Raw genomic sequence first — 15,606 nt, forward strand, 5'->3', positions numbered from 1 at the left:
TTTTCCCTTTCTGCTGCGCTGCTGGGATTTTAAGTAGCAGAGATGAAAGGCTCTTGTCCCTGCCTCCCTCCTCCCTTGAGGTCATATTATGAATGAAACGCCAACCTCGCTGCTTTCCGAGGTGCCCCACTTCAGGTAGGAGACAGGCTCAATGTCAAGTGCAGCGGTCCACCAAAATGTGTGTGTGTGCGCTGGGGAGGGAGAGAAAGCTAGTAGGAATGAGTGACGGGGCTGGGAAACCTTCTGGTCGAGAAAATGTAACCGCTTAGGGTTAGCCTCTGGAGTTTCAGTTTATACCTCTACTAGCCTCAGCCAATTTCAGAGCGGATTGTTCAAAGGGTCTTTCGACTGTGGCTGCTCCCTCTCCCAACATAGGCCGCCGCCCCTTTAGAAGTGCTGTTTCATTCTGAAGAGCTGGTTCCCTCTCCCCTCGGAGGCAGCAGACTTCCCTGACTATAGAGCCCTGGGGACTTTTGAGGTTGGGGAGAAAGGCTAGTGAAACGAGTCAGTTTAGCCATTTTCTAGTTCTAGAACCCTTAGAAGACTCAGCTATGTCCAAAGCGGAGGAAGTATAAAAACTTATTCTTTGCAACAAATATTTCACAAGTATGTGGTCATTTTAAAAATGAAAGTATGCACAGGGTTTTCCCCCCTTCTCTTAAACAAGTTTGAACGTATTTTCTCAAAGTAAAAATTACCAGTTCTTTGCCGATGGGTTTCTGGTGTATGAAAGGCAATAAATAGGCTCATTCTTTTTCAAATTACATGCCCATTACTCCAATCTGCACTCAAAAGTGTGGGTACTCTGTGAGGCAATAGGAATACAGAGGTGAATGAACCCAGGTCAAGTGGGGCAACAGGCCTGTGAAGAAAACTTTAGAGCAATGGTGTACCGCTCTAAAACCCAGAGCAAGCCGGTAGAGAAAGCCGGGCTCCAGGAAAGGAAGACTTTGGAGGAAGGAGTGTTTGAGCTGGATCTTGAGGGAGGGTGAGAGTGTTGATAGGATAACTGGGAATAGGGGACTCTGGAATAGCCCAGTGAACACAAAGGCCTTGAGATGGGAAACTGTGGGGGAGAGAGTGTGGGAGTGACAAGCCCTAGAAGGAGGCCACATAGGCCATGCTAAAGGACCTTCGACAATCCTGAAGTCAAGGAACCTTTGTAGCAGGTTCACAGCTGATCTTTGTCAGTCCCAGTTCCCTGCAGTGGTGCCATAGATATGCAAATGTAGGGCAAGCGGACATTCATTGTTTTGGGATTTAGGGCATAAAACCACGTTCACAAACTGATAGCCCCTGGCCACAAAAGGTCCCAGACAAGTTTTGTTTTGCCTGCATAAAGTAAATAAACAGGGCGCCTGGGTGGCTCAGTGGGTTAAAGCCTCTGTCTTCTGCTCAGGTCATGATCCCAGAGTCTTGGGATCGGGTCCCGCATCGGGCTCTCTGCTCAGCAGGGAGCCTGCTTCTCTGTCTCTCTCTATCTGCCTCTTGCCTACTTGTGATCTCTGTCTGTCAAATAAATAAATAAAATCTAACAGTTTAAAATCAGAATATTTCACGTAAAAATCAAGATTTGGGGCTCCTGAAAAAACTCCAAAGATGTGGCAATGGTGAAGGCCAAATCCTGCTTGGTAACAAGTGATTGTTTTAGGGGGCCACTGCCTTGTCTGTGAGGCTTCTGGCTCCTATAAGCATTTGTGGTTTTGACCTCTATGTGAACATTTTATGACTGGATCAAAGCCCCTTTCTGAGACCCCAGGTAGGTATAACTTGTCACTGGGTACAGCAGTTTGCATGAGGAGCCCTGGGCCTCTTGGGGAGGAAAGATACCAATTCCCAATATCCTGCCCCAAGACTCTGTATTGGGAAAATAGGTGAATCTTAGTGCCTTTAATGGTGATTAGGGTGACAGGTGGGGAAGGGGAGGAGGGTTTGGTTCCCCAAGATGGAGAGACACAACTGACAGTTGCCACCAACTTTGAGATTGAGGAATACACTGAGGCCAGCACAGAGAAGAGCAGAATCTAGAGACAGTTCCATGGGGACATCATTTGAACAACTGGATTCAATCTTGTCAGAAGCTTGAGGATGATCTGGACTTTTAAGATCAAATTGGGCTTCTGTCATTTACGGCCAAAAAAATTCTAACTACCAAAATAGAAAGCCATATTTTGGATTGTGAAAAAGATTGAGAGGAAATAAGGAATGGAACAGAAGGGGAATTTAGAATGTGTGTTTGCAATTTAACACAGGGACATCTGGGGTCAATGCCAGGGAATTTTGTAGAGATTCTGATTTTATAGAACGAACTTCACCCAGGAAGTTAACACTGAATGAGTTATAGCGACATCTCTTTTTGATGTCACCATCCCACCATCACCACCATAATTCCCATTTCCCATTTCCTTACTCTTTTCATCAGGCCTCATTTTTCCTACTTTTATTCTCCACCCCCTTATTCTGTGAAGACCTTAACTGAGAAAGGAAGCTTAATAATGAAAAAGAATTTTTAAAAAATCAGCGCCTTTAGAATTAGAACAAAATGAAAAATAGTATGTTTGTGGCAACTTTGTCTCTAATAAACCATTTTGCCAAGTTTTGGGGAATGGATAAAGAGTGATAAAGAGAAAAGAGGAAAACAAAACTCAGTAATATATGGTTCCTGTATCAATTAGCTTTTGCCGTATAACAGACCACCACAAAATTCTATGGCTTAAAACAATAAACATTTTATTATTTCTCATGAGTCTCTGGGCTGTTGACTCAGTGGCTCTTTTGGCTTTGGCTAGCTCAGCTGGGGCTGGATGGTCTAGGATGGTCTCTAACGTACCTGGTGATTGGTGGGGTGGTTGGTTTACTAGGGCTTGAGCTGGACTGGCCCAGCTCTGCTCCACATGATCTGTTATCTTCCAGCAAGCCAGCCCAGATTAGATCATATGGCGTGGTGGTGGCAGGGTTCCCAATTCAGCATGAGAGGGCAAACCCCAAAGAGCATGCATTTTTCAAGCCTCTGTTTGCGACACATTTGTTAATATCCCGTTAGCTAAAGAGGTCACATGGCCAACCCAGAGTCAAGAGTCAGGGAGTGGGGAAATAGACACTCCTTTTTTCTTTCTTTCTTTCTTTCTTTCTTTCTTTCTTTCTTTCTTTCTTTCTTTCTTTTTTAAGAGAGAAAGCAAGCAGAGAAGAAGGGTCAGAGGGAGAGGGAGAGGGAGAGAATCTTAAGTGGATTCCAGGCCCAGCAAAGAGCCTGACGCAGGACTTGATCTCATGACCCTAAGATCATGACCTGAGCCAAAACCAAAAGTCAGACACTTAACCAATGGAGCCACCCAGGTGCCCCTAGACTCTCCTTCTTGATAAGAAGAGCAGCACAATCATATGGCAAGGGAGGCACACACAAAGATGAGAGGCACTTGTAATAATTTTTACAACCTACTTAGGTCTCTACCCCAAGTTTCACAATTAGGGAAGGATATTAGGATATTTTTAATAATATACATTGATCACATTTATAAATACTGTATGTAATATAAATATATGATATACAAAATATACATGTTTAAGTATATAAATATATGAATCATTTTTATGTAAGTATCAGTATATATGTATATATGGGTTATATATATTTTTAAATGTTTTAAGATTTTATTTATTTGAGAGAGAGAGAGAGAGCACGACTGGGGGGAAGGGCAAAGGGGGAAGCAAACTCCCTGCTGAGCAGGAAGCCCAACGTGGGGTTCAGTCCCAGGACCCCGGAATCATGACTTGAGCCAAAGGCAGATGGTTAACTGACTAAATGACCCAGTCGCCCCTAGGTTACTATTTATATATAGGAGTACTCTTGATAGAATTAACTTCCACCTTTCTAGTCACTGATTTATGACCAGGTAACTAAAGTTGCTTAATGTTTAGTAGATTTGTGCAAGCTATAAAACTCTTCTCCATAATTTAATGAGTAAAGAAAGAGACCTTATGAACTTACTATGCTTGTCCTTCTTTCTCAGCATGAAAACCCTGTCTCTGATATGCCTTGTCTCTTAAAATAGGTATATTCCTAAAGAGATCTGGGCAAATTCAAATTCGAATTTATAAACCAAAACACATCTAAAAAATACCAAGGAAACTTAACTAAGTTTGCCACAGATTGAATAATTTGGAAAAGCAAATAACCATCCCCTAATTTGTTCATTCTATCAAATCAGACTTTATACACAGTTTGGGATTAGTTAAAGCAAGGCTTACTTGTATACTTTTTTGATGGTGGCAGAGGACGTGCTCTCGGTGGTGCAGGAGAGGATGATGGTGACGACAATGAAGGTGTTGAGAAGCAGTCATGCTGCTGGTGATGATGGAGGTGGTGAGAGGGGACCAGGAGGGGTGAAGCGGTGGTGGCAGTGTTCGAGGTGATGGCAGTGGAGGTGATGGAAAGATCAGAAATAGAAGCTGGGAGTTTGCTGCATGAGTGTCTCTGTGGCCCTCTCATCTGATCCCAGACATACAGACATTTGGGCAAATACACTGCAGAAAAGAATAGAAGAACACTATGTCAGAGAAAAGAAGAAAAGAGAATATGTTGTAGGGTGAGCTTCCCTGTAGGCCAGGAAATTTCCCACAGTAGCAGGAGGACCATCCAAGTCCTCTTCCTCCTGGCCTCCCCTGGGTATCCCTTCCTCCAGGGAGGTTCTTTCACCTCCCCTCATTAGGACTCGATACTCCAATGTATGACCTCATCTTCCTCTGTCCTAGGCTTTTTTACACACTATGTGATTGTGTATCTACTTATCTACGTTACCTTCCCACTAGATGGTAGGCTCACTGATAGTGGACACTACTTTTTATTCCCTCTTATTCAATCTAAAGTCATGATGGCACATAGTGAGTCTCCTGTAATATTACTGATTAAATGAATGACAGGCACTATGGCTTGCCTTCTTTCCTTCCCTCTTAAAGTACATTTGTCCCATGGCATCAAAGAAACTACCCTTTGGAATAACTTTCCATGTGTCACCGGCCCAACTTGCTGGTGTCAGATAAGGGGCTGGGAAAGTCCACAGTTGAATAGCTGCATAAAATCCTATAGTAGTAGAGTTCAGAGGACATTTTAAAGAACCACCTGTTTTAAGATGAGGAAGCTGGGATAGGTAAGCCCAGATAAGCCAAGTGACTTCATTAAGACTACATAGATAGTCAGGATCACATCTAAAACCATAACTCAGAAACTCAAAGTCCAAGTTCAGTAACTAAGGTGCTCTTGTTGGATTCCTACCATATGTACCCTTGGCACTTAATTGTGCTCATGAGAAGCAATTTAGCTTATCGATGTTGTAGCTCATTCATGAAAGAGAAAATGAAAACTTGTTTTTAGCTTTTCAAAGTCTACTCAGGAATAAATATTATATATATATATATATTTATATATATATATATATATTTACTTTATGTACATGTGTGTATATGTATACATATATATGTAATCTTGCATCATGGTTCACATTAAATTCTACTGGACTCTGTTGGTCTAGGGAAGTAATGGAAATCCCTCTCTCCCTTCTTCGTTTGGGCTCTGTTTTTTTCTTCAAACTATAGTTTTTTTTACCCTATTTTTCCTTACACTGAACCATCACAACATAGCCAATAAAATGTAAGAAGATGTCTTCTAGGGAAATTCAATTCTGGGAAACATTTGAATCCCTGGCAAAAAGAGAGATGGGCTAGCCTCAGCAATCAGACAAGAAAAAGAAATTAAAGGCATCCAAATCGGCAAAGAAGTCAAACTCTCACTCTTTGCAGATGATATGATACTTTATGTGGAAAGCCCAAAAGAATCCCCTCCAAAACTGCTAGAACTCATACAGGAATTCAGTAAAGTAGCAGGATATAAAATCAACGCACAGAAATCAGTTGCATTTCTACACACCAACAGCAAGACAGAAGAAAGAAATTAAGGAGTCAATCCCATTTACAATTGCACCCAAAACCGTAAGATACCTAGGAATAAATCTAACCAAAGGGGCAAAGAATCTGTACTCAGAAAACTATAAAGTACTCAGGAAAGAAATTGAGGAAGACACAAAGAAATGGAAAAATGTTTCATGCTCATGGATTGGAAGAACAAATATTGTGAAAATGTCTATGCTACCTAAAGCAATCTACACGTTTAATGCAATTCCTATCAAAATACCATCAATTTTTTTTCAAATAAATGGAAAAAATAACCCTAAAATTTATATGGAACCAGAAAAGACCCCCAATAGCCAGAGGAATGTGGAAAAAGAAAACCAAAGTTGGTGGCATCACAATTCCAGACTTCAAGCTCTATTACAAAGCTATCATCATCAAGACAGTATGGTACTGGCACAAAAACAGACACATAGATCAATGGAACAGAATAGAGAGCCCAGAAATGGACCCTCAACTCTATGGTCAACTAATTTCGACAAAGCAAGAAAGAATGTCCAATGGAAAAAAGACAGTCTCTTCAACAAACGGTGTTGGGAAAATTAGACAGCCACATGCAGAAGAATGAAACTGGATCATTTCCTTACAGCACACACAAAAATAGACTCAAAATGGAGGAAAGACCTCATTGTGAGACAGAAATCCATCAAAATCCCTGAAGAGAACACAGGCAGCAACCTCTTCAACCTTAGCCACAGCAACTTCTTCCTAGAAATATCGCCAAAGGCAAGGGAAGCAAGGGCAAAAATGAACTATTGGGACTTCATCAGGATCAAAAACTTTTGCACAGCAAAGGAAACAGTCAACAAAACCAAAAGACAACTGACAGAATGGGAGAAGATATTCACAAAGGACATATCAGATAAAGGGCTAGTATCAAAAATCTATAAAGAACTTATCAAACTGAACACCCAAAGAACAAAGAATCCAATCAAGAAATGGTCAGAAGACATGAAGAGACATTTCTCCAAAGAAGACATCCAAATGGCCAACAGACACATGAAAAACTGCTCTGCATCACTCGGCATCAGGGAAATACAAATCAAAACCACAATGAGGTACCACCTCATACCAGTCAGAATGGCTAAAATTAACAAGTCAGGAAATGACAGATGTTGGCGAGGATGTGGAGAAAGGGGAACCCTCCTACACTGTTGGTGGGAATCAAGCTGGTGCAGCCACTCTGGAAAACAGCATGGAGATTCCTCAAAAAGTTGAAAATTGAGCTACCCTATGACCCAGCAATTGCACTACTGGGTATTTACGCTAAAGATACAAATGTAGTGATCCGAAGGGTCACATGCACCCGAATGTGTATAGCAGCGATGTCCACAATAGCCAAACTATGGAAAGAACCTAGATGTCCATCAGCAGATGAATGGATAAAAAAGATGTGGTACATATGTACAACGGAATACTATGCAGCCATCAAAAGAAATGAAATCTTGCCATTTGCAATGACGTGGTTGGAACTAGAGGGTATTATGCTGAGCAAAATAAGTCAATCAGAGAAAGACAATTATCCTATGATCTCTCTGATATGAGGAATTTGAGAGGCAGGGTGGAGGGTCATGGGGGGTAGGAAGGGAAAAAATGGAACAAGATGCAATCGGAAGAGAGACAAACCATAAGAGACTCTTAATCTCACGAAACAAACTGAGGGTTGCTGGGGGGGGTGCGGGGGTAGGGATAGGGTGGCTGGGTTGTGGACATTGGGGAGGGTATGTGCTGTGGTGAGTGCTGTGAAATGTGTAAGCCTGATGATTCACAGACCTGTATCCCTGGGGCAAATAATATATTATATGTTAATTTTTAAAAAGGAGAGAAAAGTTGGGGTGCCTGGGTGGCCCAGTGGGTTAAAGTCTCTGCCTTCGGCTCAGGTCATGATCCCAGGGTTCTGGGATCGAGCCCCGCATCGGGTTCTCTGCTCAGCAGGGAGCCTGCTCCCCCCGCCCCCCGCCTGCCTCTCTGCCTACTTATGATCTCTGTCAAATAAATAAATAAAATCTTTAAAAAAGAGAGAGAGAGAAAAAAAGCTTAAAAAAATTAAAAATTAAAAAAAAGAGAGAGATGGGGTGAGAGGAGAATGCCCTCCCATGCCAGCTTTCAGAAATTCTGTGTGAGGCAGTGATGTTCAGTGCTACCCAGAAGGAGAAAGCCACCAAGGTCAAAGGAGAACTGACCCTGAATCCTGAAATTGCTGAACAACTGAGTTAACTCGATTTGGAACCCACCTACTTCTGGACTTCATGTTATGTGAAACAGTAAATCCTTATTGCTTAAGCCACTTTTTACCAATGTGTTATTCCTTGAAGCCAAACTAAATAATTCATGCAGTATGCACTCATTGCATACACTCCCTGTTTTAAGTAAATCCCAGTATTTCAATGGCAGGTGCCTGGCTGATTTGCCACCTCACAGAAGAGAACTAACCCATAGAGTGGACTTCTAGACACATCTCTTTGGGATGTTATCTGCTGACATTCGTGGACCGAGAAATTTTTGTTACTATTCATGTAACAACTAAACATTGGACAATCTACAAAAACATAAGAACTTCTAGCCTCTGGGTGCTTACAAGCACAAATGTTGTATGTTTATAACATGTGATGGTTAAAACTCAATGGTTTTGTTCCATTGTTATTCGTGATTATGAAAGTAAGCCCTGTTCATTGTATAAACATTTAAAGTCTTAAAAAGCATAGTGAAGATTATATCCTAGTAATCCCATCACCCAGATATAACCTGTTAAAATTTTAAATGTGTATCTTTATATACTTTTTCAATACATAGTATATATTTTATTTTTTATATAGTATATATTTTAATGTAATATTATATAGTGCATATTTTATAATTTATTTATTTTAAAAATCTATGTATTTTTGTGAGAGAGAGAAAGAGAGGGAGAGAGAGTGAGTGAGTGAGTGCACACTTGAGGCGAGGGGACGGAGGGGGAGGGGGAGACAGAGAATCTTAAGCTGACTCCATGCCCAGTTCAGGGCCTATATGGGGCTCACAACCCTGAGATCATGACCTTAGCTGAAATCAAGAGTTGGATGCTTAACCAAGTGAGCTACCCAGACACCCCTCCAATACAGTGTATATTTTAATAAAAATAAGATCATTTTAAACATACTCTTTTGTAACCCCCTAAAAAAATTCTTAGTAATGATATGCATGTATTCAGAGTACTAAATGTCTCATATGTTTTCTTTTTTTTTCATACATGTTTTCCAAGAAGGAGCTATGATATGATAACATTCTCTTTAGTCTTTTTTTTTTTTAAGATTTTATTTATTTATTTGACAGAAAGAGAGATCACAAGTAGGCAGAGAGGCAGGCAGAGAGAAAGGGGGAAGCAGGCTCCCTGCTGAGCAGAGAGCCTGATGTGGGGCTCGATCCCAGGACCCCGAGACCATGGCCTAAGCCGAAGGCAGAGGCTTAACCCACTGAGACACCCAGGCGCCCCTCTCTTTAGTCTTAATGCACACATTCATAGATACAAAAATAGCTAGCAAATAGGTGACAGATGGCAAAATAATTTCATATAAAACATTTAAATCTTCTGTACCTCTGCTATAACCCATCTAAACTTCTACCTTAGTATCCATAACAAATATTGAAACTATCTGCTCATCTAGCTTTCTTTTTTTTTTTTAAGATTTTATTTATTTATTTGGCAGAGAGAGAGATCACAAGTAGGCAGAGAGGCAGGCGGGGGTGGGGGGGCTGTGGAAGCAGGCTCCCTGCTGAGCAGAGAGCCCCATGTGGGGCCTGATCCCAGGACCCCGAGATCATGACCCGAGCCAAAGACAGAGGCTTAACCCATTGAGCCACCCAGGCGCCCCTCAACTAGCTTTCTTTCCAACTAAATCATAAATTCCTGGAGGCGGGGCTCCTGGGTGGCTCAGTGGGTTAAGCCTCTACCTTCAGCTCAGGTCATGATCTCAGGGTCCTGGAATCGAGTCCCGCATCGGGCTTTCTGCTCGGCAGGGAGCCTGGTTCCTCCTCTCTCTCTCTCTGCCTGCCTCTCTGCTTACTTGTGATCTCTCTCTGTTAAAAAAAAAAAAAAAAATCCTGGAGGGGGTGGGGAAAGCAATGACCAAATTAACCAAGTTCTTTCCATACACATATATATCTATATCTATCAGAATGTGTAATGCATGCAAAAGTTTATGCAATGAACAAGAAATATGCCTCTTTAGGGTTTTTTGCAGTTATAATAAATGTTTTGCAGGCAAATTTATACTGTTGTTTGCCATAAAATTCTCATTTCAAACCATTTAAGATCACAGAATGATTAAGATCACAAAAGACACAAACATTGCTTTATCACCAACATCATCACAAATCTTTTAATGGTTCTAGGCTTGAAGTTTTGGCCTGAAGTTCTGTTAGTTCTGGACTTGAATTTGAACCACTGACATTTTACCCAACACCAAACAACCCAAAGATAAGCAGAAAATCAATCAGATACCCCAGTATTTCAATAAACCTGACATTTTGGGTTAGCAGATTTTTAAAAATTCAAGTGGCAGACCAATTGTGTTCATTTTTATCTCAATACTTGCTGTCACACAGCTGTCACATTATAAATATAATACATAATCTACTTTCTTCCTCATTTCCATTCTCTCCTAAATCTACCATAGTGTAGCTTTTGTCCTCACCATTTCACACAAGTTGTTCCTTGGCTAGGTCACTTCATTTGATTGCTAAATCTGACAGTCTTTCTTCAGTATTGATTTGTCACCTAACATAGCTGACCACTTCCACCTTAAAACTCTTCCTCAAGTGGCTTCCATAACCCCAGCTTCTGGTTCCTCTTTACCTCTTCTTATTTGTTTATTCAGCAAAAATTTTACTGAGTACCAGTATAAAGTGTTACAGTAGTAATATTCATAAAGTTGGCGTTTACCAAGTGCTTACCAAGTATCAGGCAATGTTTAAAAATCTTAAACACTGGGATGCCTGGGTGGCTCAGTGGGTTAAGCCTCTGCCTTCAGCTCAGGTCATGATCTCAGGGTCCTGGGATTGAGCCCCACATTGGGCTCTCTGCTCAGCGGGGAGCCTGCTTCCCCTCTCTCTCTGCCTGCTCTCTGCCTACTTGTGATCTGTCAAATAAATAAATAAAAATCTTAAAAAAAAATTTTTTTTAAACACTTTACATGTGTGAGCACAGTCTCACCAGAGCAGGGCAAGTAAACTTTTCCTTAAAGGTAAGTATCTTTTTAAATACAAAGTAAATATCTTTGGCTCTGCAGGCTTTGTGATCTATGTTGCAGCCACTCAACTCAACCATTGTAGCATGTGACTGTAGACAATCTAGAAACAAATGGGCGTGGCCATGTTCCAGTAAAACTTTATTTACAAATTTATTTACAAAACTTTATTTACAAAACAGGTGGCTAAATTTGTCACAAAGGCTGTCATTTGCCAATCCTTGCTCTCAAAGCTAATACAAATTCTGCCAGAGGGAATGCCTGGGTGGCTTAGTGGGTTAAGCCTCTGCCTTCAGCTCAGGTTATGATCAGGGTCCTGGGATCGAGCCCCGCATCGCTGCCCCCTCCCCTCTCTGCCAGCCTCCCTGGCTACTTGTGATCTCTGTCTGTCAAATAAATAAATAAAATCTTAAAAAAAAAAAAATTCGGCCAGAGCAAGAATTTTTGTCTGTTTTGGTACACAATAGATGGTAAATATTTGGTAAATGAAACTCTCCCTGTAAGAAAGAAACTCCTCTGATCTCCATTTTACAAATAAGGAAATGGAAGCGCAAAGGTTAAATAACTTGCCCAAAGTCACCAACTGCTATGTATCAAATCCAGGATTTATTTATTTATTTATTTATTTTAAAGATTTTATTTATTTATTTGTCAGAGAGAGAGAGACGGAGAGAGAGCAAGCACAGGCAGACAGAATGGCAGGCAGAGGCAGAGGGAGAAGCAGGCTCCCTGCTGAGCAAGGAGCCCGATGTGGGACTCGATCCCAGGACGCTGGGATCATGACCTGAGCCGAAGGCAGCTGCTTAACCAACTGAGCCACCCAGGCGTCCCCAAATCCAGGATTTAAATGCATGCAGTCTTGTATCACAGCCTGTACTCTTTGTCACTACCCTGTGCCGCTGGGGCATAGAGAAGGTCTGCTGCGATTCTCCCTGGAATCTGGAGAAGTTATTTTATTTATTTATTTATTATTATTTTTAAATAGATTTTATTTATTTATTTGACAGACAGAGATTGTAAGTAGGTAGAGAGGCAGGCAGAGAGAGAGGAAGGGAAGCACGCTCCCTGCTGAGCAGAGAGCCTGACGCAGGCTCTATCCCAGGACCCTGGAATCATGACCCAAGCTGAAGGCAGAGGCTTTAACCTGCTGAGCCACCCAGGCACCCCAGGAGAAGTTATTTTAATTGAATCTTGAAGAATGAAAAATTCACCAGGAAGAAGAGAAGAGGGAGAGGCTTCCAATTCTAGAATGTAGAAATTGCAGGTACACAAAAACAGGGAACTGATGCAAAATGGCATTATGGGCAAACTGGCAGCAAAGGAAGATTGTTGCTCAGGAATGCACTCACTTTTCAGTAATTCACACGCCTGGACACAGGCTTTGAGGTGAGAAGTGGTGTAAATGAGGCTAAAAAACATGCTAGGGGCCTTGGGTGACATGTGAACAAATTTGGATTTTAACTTGGTGGCAGATGGGCTACTGAAGTGTTTTCAGCATGGGAAGGAATGACCATATTTGCATTTTAGGTCAATTTTTGAAGTTACATTTTATTTTAAAATTAGATGGTAGAAGCATATTGTACAACATTCAAAAGCTGGAAAGGTCATGCTCCTGCCTGCCTCCAGCCATCCAGTTCCCTGTTCCTGAGCCACACACTGTTTGCAGTTAGAAAGACTTCCACTTAACAGCAGGAAGAGGGGATTGGGTCAGGGTGAACTGGATGTCTTATTAATTAATTTAATTTAATGAGTAGAATTATTAGTAAATTAATTTGAATATCCTCCTTAGGAGAGACGATAATGAAAAAAGGTTGAGAAAGACTACCTTATACCTTTATAAATGGTTCGTCTGGGGTGCCTGGGTGACTCAGTGGGTTAAGCCTCTGCCTTCAGCTCAGGTCATGATCTCAGAGTCCTGGGATCGAGCCCCGCATCCGGCTCTCTGCTCAGCAGGGAGACTGCTTCCCCCGTCTCTCTCTGCCTGCCTCTCTGCCTGCTTGTGATCTCTCTCTGTCAAATAAATAAATAAATAAATAAATAAATAAAGGTTAGTCTATTAAATCCTCTTCAAAGGACTCAGGTTGAGTGTGCATGTTTCTGCCCATGTGCCTAACTGATAATGGATGGTAAAACTAGGATGGAGAATAATTGCCTACATGGTACATAATCATACAGAAAAGGCCATATACCATCTTGGTAACAAGGATAGACTGCTTGCACTAGAATCCTGGCTCTGCCATTTACTGGCTGTGTGACTTTAACCTCTCTGTACCTCTCTGCAAAATGGGGATAAGAATGGTACTTATCTCCTAGTGGTTGTAAAGATGTCACTTAATGTGTGTTGGCTTGCTCAGAGTCCTCATGATAAGAGCCTTAAAGGAGAAGGGGGTTTTGCCAGAGGGTGCAGGAGTAAAGGTTTAGAAATAGGATTAAGGAATGAGGAGGTTTGTTAACACCACTTCCCATGCCCATGGGTTATGGAGCATGAGAAAATAAGTAGCATCCTTTCCAAAATTCAGTAAGGCAAGTTACTTAGGGAATTCGTTTACTTTGCTGTCAGGCAAGGAAGGAGCTAGGAGGTTAAAGGTGAGAAGAAGTTTACAATTGAATGGGGATTCTGAGGCACAGAGAAAAGACCTGAGAAAGAGGAAGGCAAAAGATAGAGAGAAAGCCCGAGCAAGATGGCCAACTGGAGATTAGGGGGAGGAGGAAGAGAAGGGCTAGAGGCAGGACCACCCTGTATGAGAGCTCAGGCTGAGCAAAGCAGGGAGTGGAAAACTATGGTCATATCTAGCCAGCTGCCTATTTTTGAAAAGCCCATGAACTAAAACCTAAGGCTTTTACATTTTTTTTTAAAGATTTTATTTATTTATTTGACAGACAGAGATGACAAGCAGGCAGAGAGGCAGGCAGAGAGAGAGGGGGGAAACAGGCTGAGCAGAGAGCCCAATGTAGGGCTCCATCCCAGGACCCTGGGATCATGATCTGAGCTGAAGGCAGAGGCTTTAACCCACTGAGCCACCCAGGCACCCCAGCTTTTACATTTTTAAATGATTTTTTAAAATTGGAAGTAAGAATATTTAATGGTACATGAAAATAATGTGAAATTCAATGTCAGTATCCATAAATAAAGTTTTATTGTATCTGGCCATGCCGATTCATTTATGTATTATCCATGGCTGCTTTCACACTATGATGGCAGAGTTGAGTAGTGGCCACAGAGACCAAATGGCCCACACAGCTGACAATATTGACCATCTGCCTCTTTATAGAGAAAATTTGCCAGCCCCTGCTCTAGTACATCATCCTATTATGTACTGTATGAATGGCACCCCCAGGACTTGTGCACCACGGAGGACCTGGCCCTAGATCACTCACTTTGGATGGTGATAAAGGATTACAGTTAGGAAAGGCATTGATGGAATTACATGGCCTCAAGGCTCTTTTTGGAATGTGGGCACAATGTTGTTTTATTAAAACAACAAAAGGCTGTAAGACTGGATTCAAGCCACATGCTCTTGGCTGGTGAGGAACAAGGTGTGGTAGGCACAACTGGTTGTACACACAATCTTCACTTCTCCTTTTGTTTCTTGCTAACAGAAGCCTGATTTGATCAAGGAAGTCACACACTCTATTAAAATTAATCATCTCAAGAAAAGTGCTCGAAAAATGATGGAGACAAGTTGAAAGGACACAGAAGTCAGCTTAAAGGAGCTCCTAATGGCCAGTCTGTAACCATGTGAGCATCAAAATAATGATAGCAGTGGATTATAACCCAATGAATAGAGTAGGAATCTAGGAGTCCATACTGAAAAAAATGAAAGGAGGAGGAAAGAAAGTTCTATATAGTAAAAGCAAACTAATAAATTATAGCATGAATGACAGAGTTAGAACATCACCATTTTGTAATCACCATAATATTATTTCAGGCAATATCATCAATGTATACTGAAACTGGGAGGTGAAAGTTTGATGAGAAACATAATATTTATATAGTCTGTGAACATCTCCCACAGATTCTTATTAATTTAATTTCAAAGGGTAAAATGGTGACTTTGTAGTAGGGAAATCTGACCAATACAACCATACCACCTTAACTAAGTGATCAAAATTACTATCATTAGTAATAGGACAAACCAAATTATGTACTTCCTGATATGATGCCCTGAGAAAGACACCATATCATTTCTGTAACATTCTAACTAAAAAGACATCATTTGAATCATGAGAAAACACCAAATAATTCTAAATAAAGGATGTTCTACCAAGTAATTGGCCTAGGCTCTTCAACAATGTCAGTGACATGAGACATAAAGACAGTTTGAAGAACTTTCTAGATTAAAGTAGATTAAAAAAATCATGAGAACAATGTGCAATGTGTGCAATGCAATGTGTGATCTTGAAATGGTTCCTAGGG

Source organism: Enhydra lutris, unplaced genomic scaffold, assembly GCF_002288905.1.
Source record: "Enhydra lutris kenyoni isolate GAN:26980312 unplaced genomic scaffold, ASM228890v2 scaffoldscaffold18, whole genome shotgun sequence".
In the NCBI taxonomy this organism is placed as follows: domain Eukaryota; kingdom Metazoa; phylum Chordata; class Mammalia; order Carnivora; family Mustelidae; genus Enhydra; species Enhydra lutris.